The sequence below is a fragment of the Sapajus apella genome, unplaced genomic scaffold, assembly GCF_009761245.1.
Source record: "Sapajus apella isolate SASKATOON/1434 unplaced genomic scaffold, GSC_monkey_1.0 scaffold20, whole genome shotgun sequence".
Classification (NCBI taxonomy): Eukaryota; Metazoa; Chordata; class Mammalia; order Primates; family Cebidae; genus Sapajus; species Sapajus apella.
Genome location: NW_022436960.1, coordinates 684,487 through 701,365, shown reverse-complemented (window position 1 = coordinate 701,365; position 16,879 = coordinate 684,487). Strand labels below are relative to the sequence as shown.

Sequence of the window (16,879 nt, the reverse complement as noted above, 5' to 3'; positions counted from 1 at the left end):
GTTGCTAAGGCCGGGCGGGCGGGCGCCGGGCGCGAGGGCCCTTAGCAACGGGCCGCGGGCGCGCGCGTGGGGCCGGCGGGCGCGTGGGGCCGGCGGCGCTCGCGGGCTCCTGCCGCTCCCACGCGCGCGGGCGGCGGGGGCGGGGCGGCGGGCGCGCCGGGGATTTCCAGCGCGCGAGAGGAAGTGCCTGCGCGGGGCTGCGTGAGGGCGCGAGGGAGCGAGGGAGCGAGGGAGCGCGGCGCGGCCGCCGCGTGCGCGAGCCGGGGTTGCAGCCCAGCCGGGACTTTCCAGCCGGCGGCAGCCGCGGCCGCCGCCGGCTCTTCCCCGCCCCCCGCCATGGGGCAACCCGGGGAGCAGGACGCTGCGGACCGCGGCGGTGGACGCGCCCGGCGCCCCTGAGCCGGCCGAGCGGCAGCGGACCGCGAGGTAAGGGTCCGCGGCGGGCGGGGGGGCCTCGGCGCGCGGCCGGGCGCCTCCATCCCCCGCGCCTCCATCCCGCGCCCTCGGCGGCGGGGCCCGGGGGCCTCGGGGCTGCCGGGCGCGGCGCAGGCCCGGCCCGTCCCGGCGGCGAGTGCGGGGCGCGGCTTCAGCCCGGCCCCGCGCCACAGCCCGGCTGCCTCCCGCCCCCGGACGCCTCAACTTCGGCAAACTTTGTCCCGGAGGCCGGGCTCGGGGCCCGAGGGGACCGGGGCGCCCGCAGCTTTTCAGGAAACGGGGCGCGCAGGCCTCGCCACGGTCGTGACCCAGGCTGGCGTTCAGGACCCGGCGCCCCGCGGGGCCGCGGGTTTCGCGCGGAGGGGCGGGCGGCTCGGGGGCTGCGTGGCCAAGCGCGCGGCCGGGGCCGTCTGGGGGGGGGCCCGGGCGTTATTGGAAAGTTGGTCCTGAGTCATGCCGCCGCAGAGGCGCCTCCGACCGCTTGGCGGGCGGCGCGGGGGTCCGGGCGTGGGCCGAGCGCGCGAACCCCCTTCCTGCGGCCGCGGAGGGCCGGCGACTCCCGGGGCACCGGGCAGCTCCGGGCCGCCGGCTCTGCGTCTTCCCCGCGGCGCCGGGCGGCTCTGGGCGGGCTGGCGGGTTCCACGCCGCCGGCCCCGTGTGGGGACGTCGGTCTGGTATTTGGACCCGAGGAGAGAATTCTGTGCGGAAAATTCTCTCCCTTGGATTTGAAACAGTGAGAAACTGGAAACGGGTGAGGTGTTGTGGACGTGCTTGGAAATCCAAGAAGCCTTCAGATTACCAGCCGTGGACGGGACCGGTTGTATTTCAGGTTTTTCGAATTAAGCTCAGAATCAGTTTTCAGAATGAGCTGTGCTGCGTGATGCGTGGTGTGTGTCTGTGTGTGTATGGATATAATTCATTCATTTTTGTGGCGTCAGAAAGGTTATGTCGAGCGTTGTAGCGGCTTAATTTACATTCACAGCATACAACTGAAGAGGAGCCATTATTTATTTTTTTTTTTCTAGCATTTGCTGCTACACACTGCCGGAGCGTTTGGAAATGTTGTTTGCCGTTATCCTGTATGTGTCTATAAAATTCTTACTGTAGGGAATGGCCAGGTGGACCATCAGTTCGTCCTAAGAGCTTCTCATGTCTCTCACGTCTTTGAAAATGGCCTATGAAAAGACTGCATCGTATGTAGGATGTCTGACAGTCGTGTACAGCATCCTTTTCTCAAATGAGAGAAAATGTTTACCTTTTCACCGAGATGTGACAAGGTAAATGTTAAGAGTTAGTCTAAAGATGAAAATTCTTTGGCCAAAACAAGATAAGCCTTACCAGTGTGCAAACTGGAAAATATCATATGGGACTGGCAGTCCTGTGAGTGGGTGCTCATGACGGAAACCCTGCCAGACCTTGGATTCCAGCCTCGCTGGTGAAAATCAGACCTTATCAAGGATAAGGGTTAAGATGTAAGGTGTTCTCGCCCAGACGCCATCTGTTCCAGCTGTCACTGCAGAAGCCCGGAAAGGAGACAGAGCTGGCCAGGGAGAATTCCAGCTTTTTTTTTTTTTTTTTTTTGGAGACATTCATGTGAATTTCTCTGCGAGGGGAAAGAAGACCAATTATTTTCCTTGGATGCTATCCTTTCTTTTGGAATTAATAAGATGGCTTCACTCGGAGAAGGCTGTAAAGACATTTCATTGGAAACAGGCAGTAACACTGGCCCGTTGTTTCTGTTATACCATCAAAATATTCCTACTCTTGTTTGTGCCTTGAAGAAAGTCTTTCATTTAACTGAGACATCTGAGCCTGCGTTGCGGATTCTGATTCTCAATACTCCTGCAAGAATCCCTTTAATTTTTCACTGTGCAACTCAAGAAGGACCGTTCTGGGGTACTGTCAGAATACATATGCTAGTGATATTGTCAGGACAGATGAGGATGATTGATCACTCTCTTAAAATCCTTCTTTACGATGTTAAAGCTGTGCTTCAAGAAAAAGAAAACTGCCACCGCGGCCTTGCAAGTCTGAGCTAGCTCAGGCAAACAAAGGAAATTGCGTTAAATTTGCCCAACTCTATTTTCTCATCTTCATATAGCAAGTGATCTAACCTATCGAGTATTATGCAATAGCTCAATTTCCTTGCAGTGGTCAGTTTAAAGAACTGTTAACTTAGCAGAGGTGATGTCTCATGGCCCACACCCTCAGGGTCCACTCCACGGAATCAGGACCCCTTGCTGCTGCTTTGCAAGTGTTCGTGGAGGAAGAAAAATCACTTGGTGTCCTTTTTTGGATGGAAGAGTCATAATAACTGACATCAGATACAGATAAACTGGGAAGAGGGAGAAAGAAGGAGGTGAGGCTGGAGGATTTGGAAGGCTACCAGAGAGAGGCAGCCGAGGCCTGATTGTGGAGATGACGCTTAGACTTGCTTTGAGCAGGAGGGATGAAGCCAGAGGGAAGGAGGCCCAGACGCCCCAGAGAGGTACAGGGGATAGGTGCCATGAGGTTGGCACCACCGCAGCAGGCTTTGGGTCTCAAAGAAGTGAATGGAAATAGAAGAAAATGCAATTTTAAACAGAAAAGAAAAAAATACATGAAAATGTTATGTGTGCTTGTGTAAATTTTATTGTTCATAATTAAAAATGCAAAACGGCTTTCTCATTTTAGAAAGCTTTTATTGACTGTGTAAATTCTGCACAACACTATTCCAGGAAAGGGTGTGGGGAGACAGACCACCCTAAGGAGAAGAAGGCAAAGTGTTTGCTATTAAGCATAATACCTTTTTTTTTTTTTTTTTGGGTGAAGCTTATTGTCGGCCTGTGCAGATGACTGGGAGCAGGCTGGCAGGTAGTGGGATGTCATAAATGCTGATGCCTGTTGGTTTCTGTCAACTGCAGGAATCAGGTTGGAATCGATGCTATATCCTGTATTCCTTAAGTGGCTCATTAATTGGGACTTGGGAGTCTTTTTCTCATTTAATTAATGTTCAGTTAATGTGCTCTGAGTTCTCATAATGTTCTGGTTACGATGCTGGGAAGAGTGCGACATAGCACCGTCTGTTAGCCTGTGATCTGCAGGGATATAGGGCATCTTGGCCCCTGTGCACAGTGAGGGGACATGCCAGAAATCAACAGATACTTAACTGAGACACACCCAGACGGGAGCTTGTGGCAGGAAGGATAAGGAAAAATAAAAATCCACCATCCTGCTCTCAGGGTGCTAACCACTTGGCAGAGAATAGTTTCTCTCACCAGGAAGAAACCAGAAAGTCCAAATGTAGGATGAAATGAGTGAGTGGATTGTGCAGAATTCTGGAAGTATGGTGGGAATTCACCGTAGGGAAAGAGAAAGCTCTTGGTTTGCTGAGGTAGTCGGGTAAGTCTTCTGGTAAGCGGCGTTGAGTTGAGGCCCAGTGTTAGGAAAGCTCTGGTGTAGGGGCCATCTGAGCCCTCTTACAGGGTCCCCTCCCACTTGTTTTGCTGAGATGGGATCCGCCAGCTTGCCTTCCTGTCATTCCTTGCCAGTAGTGCAGTGCCAGCTGTGCTGCTGGTCACTGGGTTTCCAGTTAGGACATTGCATGTGCTGGCCTTTGGCTCTTGCCCGGGCCTTTTGTGACTGGGAGCTCATGTGGGTCAGGCATACTGTACTGTGAAGGGCATGGTCTGTGGAGGGGAACAGAGCGATGGGCCCTAACCTGGGTGGCACCACTTTGCTGTCCCTACCATCTTTCCTTGTAGGTAGAAAGCCAAAAGTGGTAGGGGAGGGATATAAATGTTAAAAAGCCCCTTCCTAGCCTGGCATGTCCACCTGGGGTCCCAGCTACCCCAGAGGATGAGGTGGGAGGATCGCTGTAGTCTGGGTAACACAGTGAGACCCCCTGGCTGTAAAAGAAACTTATTTTATTTTATTTATTGTTTTGAAACAAGGTCTCACTTTGTGGTCCGGGTTGGAGTGCAGTGGCCCGATCTCAGCTCATTGCAACGTCCACCTCCAGGGTTCAAATGATTCTCCCACCTCAGCCTCCCAAGTAGCTGGGATTGCAGGTGTCCGCCACTACGCATGGCTATTTTTTATTTATTTTTTTGAGACAGATTCTTGCTCTGTTGCTTAGGCTGGAATACAGTGGCGCAATCTCAGCTCACCATAACCTCCACCTCCCAGGTTCAAGCTATTCTCTTGCCTCAGCCTCCCCAGTAGCTGGTATTACAGGGATGTCCCACTATGCCCAGCTAATTTTGTATTTTTAGTGGAGGTGGGGTTTCTCCATGTTGGTCAGCCTGGTCTTGAACTCCTGACGTCAGGTGATCTGCCTGCTTTGGCCTCCTAAAGTGCTGGGATTATAGGCATGAGCCACTGCGCCTGGCCTTTGTGTTGTTTTTTGTTTTTTTTTTTTTTTGAGACAGAGTTTCACTCTCTCACCCAGACTGAAGTGCAGTGGCACAAACTCGGCTCACTGCAGCCTTCACCTTCTGGATTCAGGCGATTCTTCTGCCTCAGCCTCCTGAGTAGCTGGGATCATAGGCGCGTACCACCACACCCAGCTAATTTTTGTATTTTTTAGTAGAGATGGGGTTTTGCCATGTTGGCCAGGCTGGTCTTGAACTCCTGACCTCAGATAATCCACCCACTTTAGCCTCCCAAAGTTCTGGGATTACAGGTGTGGGCCACCATGCCTGGCCTATGTATTTTTTTAAATGGAGTCTCGCTCTGTTGCCCAGGCTGGAGTGCAGTGGCACAGTCTTGGCTCACTGCAGCCTCTGCCACCAGGGCTCAAGTGATTCTCATGCCTTAGCCTCCTGAGTAGCTGGGACTTCAGGTGCCTGCCCCATGCCTGGCTAATTTTTATATTTTTAGTAGAGAGCGGGTTTCACTATGTTGGCGAGGCTGGTCTCGAATTCCCAACCTCAGGTAATCCACCCATCTTAACCTACTAAAGTGTTGGGATTACAGGCGTAAGCCACGGCACCGTGCCCTGGCTCTGAAGTAAAATTTAAAAAAAAGTTCTCCCAACCTACTCCTCGGTCATGCATGCTTAAATGACCTAAGTCATCTTAATTCTCAAGAACTAAAAAATTGGGGCCCTACATTTCATTTCATGATTTACTTTTTTTCTAAGATTTGTTCCATGCTGATTTAAAGCATTAAAAAAAATTTTTTTTTTAAATGGAGGCTAGAAGGTAACTTCTCCTGAGGCCATTCTGTCAAGAAAGATGAGGATCTGCTGCTTTGACATTCTGGTTTTCTCTCCAGTTGAAACACACTGATTCTGTGACAGAACCCAAAAGCGTGTGTATTAGAAACTTGATTTCTTTAAGTGGAGAGAAAAGCTAAATTGATTAACCAACTAAGGTAATAGAATCTGTAAGGCAACAGTAGCATCAAAGTGGTGAAATGTGAGTCTCCAGGAGTCATGATAATTGTAATGAAGGTTTTTCGAGATTCATGTTGTGTTCTGGAAGGTTAATGCCCGTCAGGGGGCCTGCATACACAAGGCAATGAGGTGCCTGTTAGGCCTTCCCTCCTTCCCTCAAGGGCTGGGCACATGGTAAGCTCTTGGTCAGTGTTTGTGTCCAGATTCTGCAGGCTGGGAGACAGGAGGGATGAGACAGATGCCCACGGTGGTTCCATGTGTTTGGAATGTGTGTTGGCAGTTGGGTGTCCCTTCTGGCTGCCTCCCTTAGCTGTGTGCTCCTGGAGGCCAGGCTTCCCTTCTCCTGTTCTGACATTGCTTAGCTCTAGGATTTGTTGCATCTAGAGGGTTGTTTGGTGGAACAACTTTCATTTGACAGTGTACTTTTCTTGGATGCTTTTAATGACTTAAAAGCTGGAAGCACAGGAAAACTAGTTCTCTTGAGCTCTTTCATGTCCAGTAATACCCGGAAATTATAACTTTATGCTGGAAATTAAACCCGCTCTTTGAAACCTTATTATGGGATAAATTAAGAGTTTAGGTTTCAGAGGCTTTTCTGTGTGACTTTCTCCTTAGTTGGGGGTGGGGGAGGTGATAAGCCCATTAAGTTTATCTTAAAGTTTAATGTGAATGTTACATTGTACTCAGTCATCTGCCTGATTGTTTTAATATAAACTTACCTTGTTCCCTAAATCTTTTTTTTTTTTTTTTTTTTTTGAGACGGAGTTTCGCTCTTGTTACCCAGGCTGGAGTGCAATGGCGCGATCTCGGCTCACCGCAACCTCCACCTCCTGGGTTCAGGCAATTCTCCTGCCTCAACCTCCTGAGTAGCTGGGATTACAGGCATGCGCCACCATGCCCAGATAATGTGTTTTTTTTTGTATTTTTAGTAGAGACGGGGTTTCACCATGTTGACTAGGATGGTCTCGATCTCTTGACCTCGTGATCCACCCGCCTCGGCCTCCCAAAGTGCTGGGATTACGGGCTTGAGCCACCGCGCCCGGCTCCTAAATCTTTTAAAACTGTTGATTCTCCAAAAGATGCATTGTGTTTCTGGAATCTCACTGTGTATCCCTGGAGCTGTCAACCCCACAGCTAGAGAAGTGTGGCATGGTGGAGGGTACCAGCTTTGAGGATCTGAATTCCAGCCTACCCTCTGCATTTAATGGTAGAATGACCTTGGGCAGGCTGCTTGACCCCACGAATTGATTTCACCGTCTATAAAATGGACCTACTGGCACCAGGATGTCACTTGCTTATTCTGAGTGAGATGGATGGGAGAGCATTGTGCAGATGTTGATTTTCATTAATAGAGGATTGAGATGTAATAGAGGAAGAATATTAAGATCTTACAGTGTAAATATCAGGTTTTGTTAGTTAGGGACCACAGACATTTTCTGGCTAGGGCCTCTCATTTGATGTGGGAGGCAGCCGAGGCTTTGAGTGTTAGGGTAAGTAACTCTCCCAAGACAAATAATGGCAAAGCAAGGGCTATTCACCCAGGGTAGGTTTTTCCCTGCATTTTTCATGTTTCTAACATTTGCTACTGCGAAGATGCTTGGCTTTTTTTTTTTGAGTTGGAGTTTCGCTCTTGTCGCCCAGGCTGGAGTGCAATGGCACTATCTCAGCTCAGTGCAATCTCTGCCTCGCGGGTTCAAGCAATTATCCTGCCTTAGCCTCAGCCTCCCGAGTAGCTGGGATTACAGGTATCCACTGCCTTGCCTGGCTAATTTTTGTAATTTTAGTAGAGATGGGGTTTCACTATGTTAGCCAGGCTGGTCTGGAACTCCTGACCTCGGGTGATCCGTCCGCCTCGGTCTCCCAAAGTGCTGGGATTACAGGCGTGAGACACTGCGCCCAGCTTATGCTTGGCTTCTAATTTCAACTAGGGTTAATTGAGAATTATTGAATCACCCATATATTTTTTTTGAGAACTTTCTAAGTGCCAGGGGCTATGCTAGTTGCTAAAGCTTAAAACGTCAGGTAGGATGCGGTCTGATCACTGTCTTCAAAGAGCTTCCATGTGATGGATGAGCCAGAAAAATAATCTGGTTATGGCACCACATGGTAGGTGCCACGACAGTGGAACAGAGGCGCTGGTGCATCGTGGAGGCGCTGTGCAGTTGGGACCTGGGTTAGGAGGAGGCGTTTCCCAATGAGGTAACTTGTAGGGAAGCTAGCAGCAGGAGGAGAAGCCTTGGTTCTCCTGTGGCTGTCTTTCAGGGGAGAGGGCACAGAAAAAGGGACCTGACCATCTCTGGGTGCTGCCTTTGTGACAGCCTAACTTCTGAGGGAGGAATTCTCCCCATTTTACAGATGAGGAAAAGGAAGAGCAACAGGCCTGTTGGACCCCAGGGTTCATGGTTTCACCACAGCTGAATTACAAAGCGGTTTTAGATTTTCTTCAGATTCTAAACTTCTTAGTTTTGCTTTCAGAGTGGGCTTTAGTTTTGCTGCTATAGAGTGCTTTTTTTTTTTTTTTTTTTTTTTGAGATGGTGTCTTGTACTGTCGCCAGTGGCGTGATCTAGGCTCACTGCAACCTTCGCCTCCCGGGTTCAAGTGATTCTCCTGCTTCAGTCTCCCGAGTTGCTAGGATTGCAGGCACCCGCCACCAAGCTCAGCTAATTTTTGTATTTTTGTTAGAGACAGGGTTTCACTATGTTAGCCAGGCTGGTCTGGAACTCCTGACCTCGGGTGATCCGTCCTCCTCGGCCTCCCAAAGTGTTGGGATTACAGGTGTGAGCCACCGCACCTGGCTGCTATAGAGTGCTTTAAAAAAAAACTGTATATTTTTCATGTAGCCTTTCCCTTTGGTGCAACATCTCTTTGGCCTGTATGGCTGATGATTCTAGGCAGCACTCAATTCCATCTCTGCCGCAAGTTCCTTTCTGTACAGCAGCTCCCTTGCATTCAAGCTCCTTTGACATACTCAGTTGGAAGGTTCTTTACGGTGGCTCAGATGCTGCTTACAGCTTGCTGAGTAGCAGTCCCTAACCTGATTTGTTAATGTGTTTTCTTCCCCCTTTCTCCCTTAATTTACATTTAAACTGGTAGTCCAGTAATAATGATAGTATTTAGTCATTATGTCTTTACAGGGTCTTACAAACCTGAGCTTGTTAGTGATGAACAAGTCCCCAAGGCCTGGTCACTCTGTAGAGAGCATAATGGTTACAGCCTAGCACCTATTCATCTTGAATTTAATGGTCACTACAGATTGCCTGAGGAAATATGAGTTAAAGTCCTGGAAGCCCTCTCCACTTTCGCAGGGAAAGATGTTTGGCTTTTCGAGAACCCCTGTCAAGGTTTTGAGCATGCAACCAGGAAGGATCAGTGGTGGCTGAGCAGAGGTGCAGGGGCTTGTTCCATGGCCATCTGTACCTGCTCCTGGAAGGGCCGTGAATCATGTAATGCAGCCGCATACTGAGGCCACTAGGTCAGGTCCTTGGGCTGACAGAGGGTAGATTTCTTTGTTCTTAGACCTAAGTTGGCTCTTGTAGGGTGGAGGCGGTGGTATGAGAGCAAGGGCCTTCTGTCCCTGGAGCCCTCCCTGCCTCCTCCAAGTTGACGGATGTTTCTGTACGTCTCAGATGGGTCTCTAGTGTTGAGACAACAAGCCTCTCAAGGGTTGGGTCACTTCATTCTTTGTATTTCCACAGCCTGGCCTAAGGTGCACAGTAAAAATGAGAGCAGCTTATGTATGGGAAGAATCAGATCTGAATTCTGGTCTGTCCTTCAGCTAACTGTGCTGCTAAATTACTCTTCCTTTCTGAACCACACTCTTCTCATCTATGCAAAGGTCACTGTAGAGTTCTGGAGATGGATGGTGGTGACGGGCGTACAACATTATGAATATTTAATACCACTGGGCTGTAGATTACAATGGCAAATTTTGTTATGTATATTTTACCATAATAAAAAAAGTAATTGTGAGACTTAAAAGTGTGCCTGGGCCAGGCGCGAAGGCTCACCCCTGTAATCCCAGCACTTTGGGAGGCCGAGGTGGGAGGATCACCTGAGGTCATGAGTTCAAGACCAGCCTCACCAACATAGTGAAACCCCCATCTCACCTAAAAATACAAAATTAGCCAGGTGTGGTGGTACATGCCTGTAATTCCAGCTACTTGGGAGGCTGAGGCAGGAGAATCGCTTGAACTTGGGAGGCAGAGGTTGTGGTGAGCCAAGATCACACCATTGTACTCCAGCCTGGGTAACAAGAGCGAAAATGTGTCTAAAAAAAAAAAAAAAAAAAAGAAAAGAGCCTGTGCCAGGTGTGGTGGCTCACACCTGTAGTCCCAGCACTTTGAGAGGATGAGGCAAGGGGATTGCTGGAACTCACGAGTTCTAAACCAACGTGGTCTACACAGTGTTACAAGACTTTGTCTCTACAAAAAAATTTAAAAATTAGCTAGCATGGTGGCGTGGTCCTGTAGTCCCATCTAGCTACTCAGGAGGTTGATATGGGAGGATTACTTGAGCCCAGGTCAGGGCTGCAGTGAGCTGTTATTGTGTTACTGCACTTCAGCCTGGGTGACTCGGTGAGACCCTGTCTCAAAAGAACAAGAAACATCTGAGTATGTGAGAGAATATAAGAACCTAATATTTCAGAGGTGATCATTTATCTTCCCCTTTCCTTTCCTGAGTGATTTCATAAAGGGAATGACTTATTAGCAAGGTGGATGACAGGCTGTCCTGGAAGTATGGCCTAGCCCTGGAAGAAATACCGGTGGGAGCAGGACATTATTGGACTGCAAATAAATTATTTATAAAAAGGGTAAAATGTCTAGAAACCAGAATCACAATGTATTTGCACAAGAGGAACATCTATATTTAGATAACTCCCCTTTTTAAAATAAAGCAGTTTTAGCATATGATGAATTTTTGTATATTTAAATTCATATTTTAGCACTTTTTTCCTGTCATTTAGCAATAATAATATTCTTTAATTTGCGCTGGGCATGGTGGCTCATGCCTGTAATTCCAGCACTTTAGGTGGCTGAGATGGGTGGATCCCTTGAGGTCAGGAGTTCGAGACCAGCCTGGCCAGCATGGTAAAACCCCGTCTCTGCTTAAAAAAAAAAAAAAAAATTAGCTGGGTGTGATGACACGTGCCTGTAGTTCCAGCAACTTGGGAGGCTTTGTTCTTAGACCTAAGTTGACTTTTTAGGGTCGAGGTGGTGGCATGAGAGGTGGTATGAGGCAGAAGAATACAGGAGGTGGAGGTTGCAGTGAGCCGAGATTACGCCACTGCACTCCAGCCTGGGTGACAGACTCTCTCAAGCAAGCAAGCAAGGAAACAACAACAACAACAACAAAAACGCACCACCTTCGATTTATTCAGGTCTCTGTTCACATTTTACCTCTTCAAAGCGGCCTTCCCTGAACACCCTAATTAAAACAGCCCATGCTGTTGCTCTGGTCACTTGCCTTGTTTTTCTCTCCGTAACAGAGAATGCTTTTCCTTTTTCTTTTCTTTTTTTTTTCTGAGATGAAGTCTTGTTCTGATGCCCAGGCTGGAGTGCAGTAGTGCGATCTTGGCTCACTGCAACCTCTGCGACCCAGGTTTGATTCTCATGTCTCAGCCTCCTGAGTAGCTGGGATTATAGGTGTGCACCACCACGCTGGGCTAATTTTTGTATTTTTTTTTTTTTTTTTAGTAGAGGCAGGGTTTCACCATGTTGGCCAGGCTAGTCTTGAACTCCTGACCTCCAATGCTCTGCCCGCCTTGGCCTCCCAAAGTGCTGGGATTACAGGCGTGAACCCCCATGCCGGCCTTTAGAGAGTGTTTTTCTGTCACCTTAATCTGTGTACTAGGAGTGTGCCTGGCATGTGATAGGTTCTCAAGTATTTGTATAAATGAACCAATAAATTATAGCCCAACATTTTCTTTTATTGAGGTAACATTCACATTACATACAATTAAGCATTTTTAAATGTGCAATTCAGCCGTGTTTAGTGTATTCACAATGTTGTGCAATCACCAGCTCTCTTTAGTTTAAAAGCTTTTTCAGGTCTGGGCGTGATGGCTCACGCCTGTAATCCTAGCACTTTGGGAGGCCGAGGCAGGCGGATCATGAGGTCAGGAGTTCAAGACCAGCCTGCCAACATGGTGAAACCCCATCTCTACTAAGAATACAAAAATTAACTGGGTGTGGTGGCATGTCCCTGTAGTCTCAGCTACTCGGGAGGCTGAGGCAGAAGAATCGCTTGAACCTAGGAGGTGGAGGTTGCAGTGAGCTGAGATGACGCCACTGCATTCCAGCCTGGGTGACAGAGAGAGACTCCATCTCAAAAACAAACAAAAGTACAAAAAATTAGCCAGGCATGGTGGCGTGCGCCTATAATCTCAGCTGCTCTGGAGATTGAGGCAGGAGAATTGCTTGAACCCAAGGGACAGAGGTTGCAGTAAGTGAAGGTCAGCCATTGTGCACTCCAGCCTGGGTGACAGAACAAGACTCCCATCTCAAAAAAACCTTTTTCAGGCCAGGCATGGTAGCTTACACCTGTAATTTCAGCACTTTGGGAAGCTAAGGGAAGATCACTCAACTCCAGTAGTTTGAGAGCAGCCTGGGCAACAGAGCAAGACTCCATCTCTACAAAAATAAATAGCTAGGCATAGCAGCTTGAGCCTTTATGTAGTCCCAGCTACTCCAGAGGCTGAGGCAGGAGCATTGTTTGAGCCCAGGAATTCAAGGCTGCTATGATCGCACCACTGCACTCCAGCCTGGAGGACAGACGGAGAGCCTGTTTCTGAAAAACAACGGCCGGGTGCAGTGGCTCACACCTGTTATCCCAGCACTTTGGGTGGCCGAGGCAGACGGATCACCTGAGGTCAGGAGTTGGAGGCCTGCCTGTTCAACATGGAAATACCCCATCTACTGAAAATACACACTTATCTGGGCGTGGTGGCACATGCCTGTAATCCCGGCTACTTGTGAGGCTGAGGTAAGAGAACCGCTTGAACCTGGGTTGAACCTGGGAGGTGGAGGTTGCAGTGAGCTGAGATCAAGCCATTGCACTCCAGCCTGGGCAACAAGAGTGAAACTCCGTCTTAGCAAACAAACATACAAAAAAACAACTTTTCATTACCCCTTGCCCATTAAGTAATCACTCCCATTTTCCAATCCTCCCATCCCTTGATAACCTCTAATCTGCTTTTGGTCTCTATGGATTTGCCTGTTTTAGATACAGCATCTAGGAATCATAGAACTTGTCTTTTGTGTCTGGTTCCTTTCACTTAGCGTGATGTTTTTGAGGCACATCCAAGTTACAGCGTGTGTCAGTATTTTGTTCCTTTTTATTGCTGAATCATAATCCATTGTATGTACGTATATGCCACAGTCTGTTTATTCATTTGTTCATGGGCATTTGGATTGTGTCTCCTCTTTGGCTATTAAGAGCAATGCTGCTGTAAACATTTGTGTACAAGTTTCTGGGTAGGTATGTTTTTATTTCACTTGGGTATATACCTAGGAGTGGAATTGCTGATCATATGGTAATATTGTGTTTAACTTATTCCCACGAGCAGTATTCCAGTTTCAGGACATCTTTGCTAAATTTATTTTTATTTTTTTCTTTTTCATATCACATGGGTAATGTGCCGATGTCATAACAAGATTTAAGGGTGGCATATCTCACACATGCATTTGAATACTCAATCACATTTAATGAACTACAAAAGGATTGTGTGTGTGTGTGTGTGTGTGTGTGTGTATTTTTGATTAAAGCTATCTAGTTAGCGTAAAGTGGTATCAGATTGTGGTTTGGGTTTGTATTTTCTTGATGAGCAAAGATATTGAATGTCTTTTCATGTGACTCTTGGCCATTTGTATATTTTTTTTGAGGGGAATGATGTCTGTTGAGTTGTAAGTTCTTTATATATTCTGGATGTTAAACTCTTTTTTTTTTTTTTTTTTTTTTTTTGAAACAGAGTCTCACTCTGTTGCCCAGGCTGGAGTGCAGTGACATGATCTTGGCTCACTGCAACCTCCACCTCCTGGGTTCCAGGAGTTCTTGTGCCTCAGCCCCCTGAGTAACTGGGACTCCAGGTGTGCACCACCACGCCTGGCTAATTTTTGTATTTTTAGTGCAGATGGAGTTTTGGCATGTTGCCCAGGCTGGTCTAGAACTCCTGGCCTCGAGTGATCCACCCACCTCAGCTTCCCATAGTGTTGGGATTATAGGCGTGAGCCACTGCACTAGCCTCTTCTGAGTCTTATTGTTTTAGTTCTTACCTTTAGATCTTTGATCCATTTGAGTTAATTTTTGGATATGGAATGAGATAGGAGTCTCAGTTCATTCTTTTGAATGTTTTGATTTAGTTTTCTCAGCACTATTTATTGAAAACACTGTTCTTTCTCTATTGAATGGTCTTGGCACCCTTGTTAAAAATAAATTGGCCATAGATATTTGCATTTATTTCTGGACTCTCAGTTCTGTTCTGTTGCTCTGCATGTCTGATACATCAGTACCACACTATAGTAGTTAGTTATCATGCTGCTAATTAAGACATACCCAAGACTAGGTAATTTATAAAGAAAAAGAGGAGTGATGGATCATAGTTTCACATGGCTGGGGAGGCCTCACAATTGTGGAAGGCAAAGGAGGAGCAAAGGCATGTCATATCATACGTGGCATGTTATTGCCATACATGGCAGCAGGTAAGAGAATCTGTGCAGGGGAACTGCACTTTATAAAATCATCAGATCTTGTGAGACTTACTATCTTACTCTGCTTAAAAACTGCGCTTTTCAAATCTTGTGAGACTTACTATCACGAGAACAGCACAGGAAAAACCTGTTCCCATGATTCAATTACCTCCCCCCAGGTCCCTTCCCACAACATGTGGGAATTATAGGAGCTACAGTTTGAAGACGAGATTTGGGTAGGGACACAACCAAACCATATCACATACTGTTTTGATTACTGAAGGTTTGTAGTAAGTTTTGATGTAGTCAGTTTGGGGCGTGTGAGTCTCCCAACTTTTTCATTTTTTGTATTGTTTTGACTGTTCTGGGCCAGTTGCAATTTTATATGAATTTGAATGTCAGCTTTTTCATTTCTGCAAAAAAGGTCATTGGAATTTTAATAGGGAGGGCTTTGATTCTGTAGATTGTTTTGGGGGGTTGCAATCTTAATACTGTCTTCCAATCCATAAGCGTGGGATGTGTTTTCATTCAGTTATTTCTTCTTTAGTTTCTTTCAGCAATACTTTGTTGTTTTAGTATACAAATCATTAATCACTTTGGATAAATTTATTTCTGGGTGCTTTATTCTTGAGGATTCTATTGTAAATGAAATTATTTTCTTACCTTTTTTATTTGAATTACTCATTGCTGGTGTATTGAAACAACTGATTTTTTTATATTGGTCTTAAGCCCTACAATGTTGTTGAATTTATTACCTCTAGTAGTTATTTTGTAGGTTCTGTGGGATTTCTTTATACAGAATCATGTCACCTGCATGTATAGTTTACCTCTTCCTTCTAATTTGAATGCCTTTTATTTCTTTTTCTTGTCTGATTGCTCTGGCTAAGACATTTAGTACAATGTTGAATAGCAGTGGTGAAAGTGAGCATCTTCATACTGTTCCTGATCTTAGGGGAAGCTTTTCACCATTCATCATGAAGTTAGCTGTGTGTTGTTTTGCCTGCCTGCCTGCCTTCTTTCCTTCCCTCCCTCCCTCCCTCCCTCCCTCCCTCCTTCCTTCCTTCCTTCCTTCCTTCCTTCCTTCCTTCCTTCCTTTTTTTTAGTGTCTTGCACTGTCACCTACGCTGGAGTGCAGTAGTGCAGTCATGGCTCACTGCAACCTCTGCCTCCCAGGCTCAAGTAATCCTCTCACCTCAGCCTTCTGAGTAGCTGGGACCACAGGCATATGCCATAATGCCCTGCTAATTGTTTGTATTTTTGGTAGAGTTGGGTTTTGCCATGTTGCCCAGGCTAGTCTCAAACTCCTGAGCAGTCAACCTACCTTGGCCTCCCAAAGTGCCTCTTTTTTTTTTTCGACCGAGTCTCGTTCTTTTGCCCAGGCCGAGTGCAGTGATGTGATCATAGCTGACTGCCTTCTTGAACTCCCAGGCTCAAGCAATGCTCCTTCCTTAGCCTTCCAGGTAGCTGGGACTGCTACAGGTGCAAGCCACCACACCCTGCTAATTTTTTTTTTTTTTTGAGACGGAGTTTCACTCATGTTACCCAGGCTGGAGTGCAATGGCGCGACCTCGGCTCACCGCAACCTCCGCCTCCTGGGTTCAGGCAATTCTCCTGCCTCAGCTTCCTGAGTAGCTGGGATTACAGGCACGCACCACCATGCCCAGCTAATTTTTTGTATTTTTAATAGAGACGGGGTTTCACCATGTTGACCAGGATGGTCTCGATCTCTTGACCTCGTGATCCACCCGCCTCGGCCTCCCAAAGTGCTGGGATTACAGGCTTGAGCCACCGCGCCCGGCCACCCTGCTAATTTTTTAATTTTTGTGGAGACAGGGTCTTGCTATGCTGCCCAGGTTGGTATCAAATTCCTCAACTTGAGCAGTTCTTCTGCCTCAGCCTCCCAAATAGTTGGGATTACAGGTGTGCACCAATATGTCCAGTTGATTAATTTTTTTTTTAAGAGATAGGGTCTTGCTATGTTGCCTAGGCTGATCTCAAACTCCTGGCCTCTAGTAGTCCTCCTGCCTCAGACTCCCAAAATGCCGGGATTACAGGTGTGCCACTGTACCTGGCCACTTACTTTTTCTTTTAATGAAAGGTTAGCCGGGCGCAGTGGCTCAAGCCTGTAATCCCAGCACTTTGGGAGGCTGAGGCGGGTGGATCACGAGGTCAAGAGATCGAGACCATCCTGGTCAACATGGTGAAACCCCATCTCTACTAAAAACTACAAAAAAAACATTAGCTGGGCATGGTGGTGCGTGCCTGTAATCCCAGCTACTCAGGAGGCTGAGGCAGGAGAATTGCCTGAACCCAGGAGGCGGAGGTTGCGGTGAGCCGAGATCGCGCCATTGCAGTCCAGCCTGGGTAACAAGAGCGAAACTC

At 47.6% G+C, this 16,879-nt stretch overlaps 1 protein-coding gene and 1 non-coding gene across 6 annotated transcripts in view; one reads left to right on the top strand and one right to left on the bottom strand.

Moving 5' to 3' along the window:
* The first annotated feature begins 231 nt into the window (after positions 1–231).
* The window catches only part of TRAF3 (TNF receptor associated factor 3), a 125,199-nt gene continuing 108,551 nt past the window's right edge, over positions 232–16,879 (top strand). For 2 of the 5 annotated variants that reach the window (XM_032287323.1, XM_032287321.1), the window contains exon 1: positions 233–426. The gene's annotated coding sequence lies outside the window, so the exon portion shown is untranslated. Of the gene's footprint in view, positions 427–16,879 lie in introns of all 5 variants that reach the window. The other 3 variants (XM_032287317.1, XM_032287316.1, XM_032287322.1) reach the window with 2 other exon arrangements.
* Positions 13,432–13,533, bottom strand: LOC116558109. Its single transcript, XR_004271842.1, has one exon. It is a non-coding gene; the product is annotated as a small nucleolar RNA U13 (small nucleolar RNA).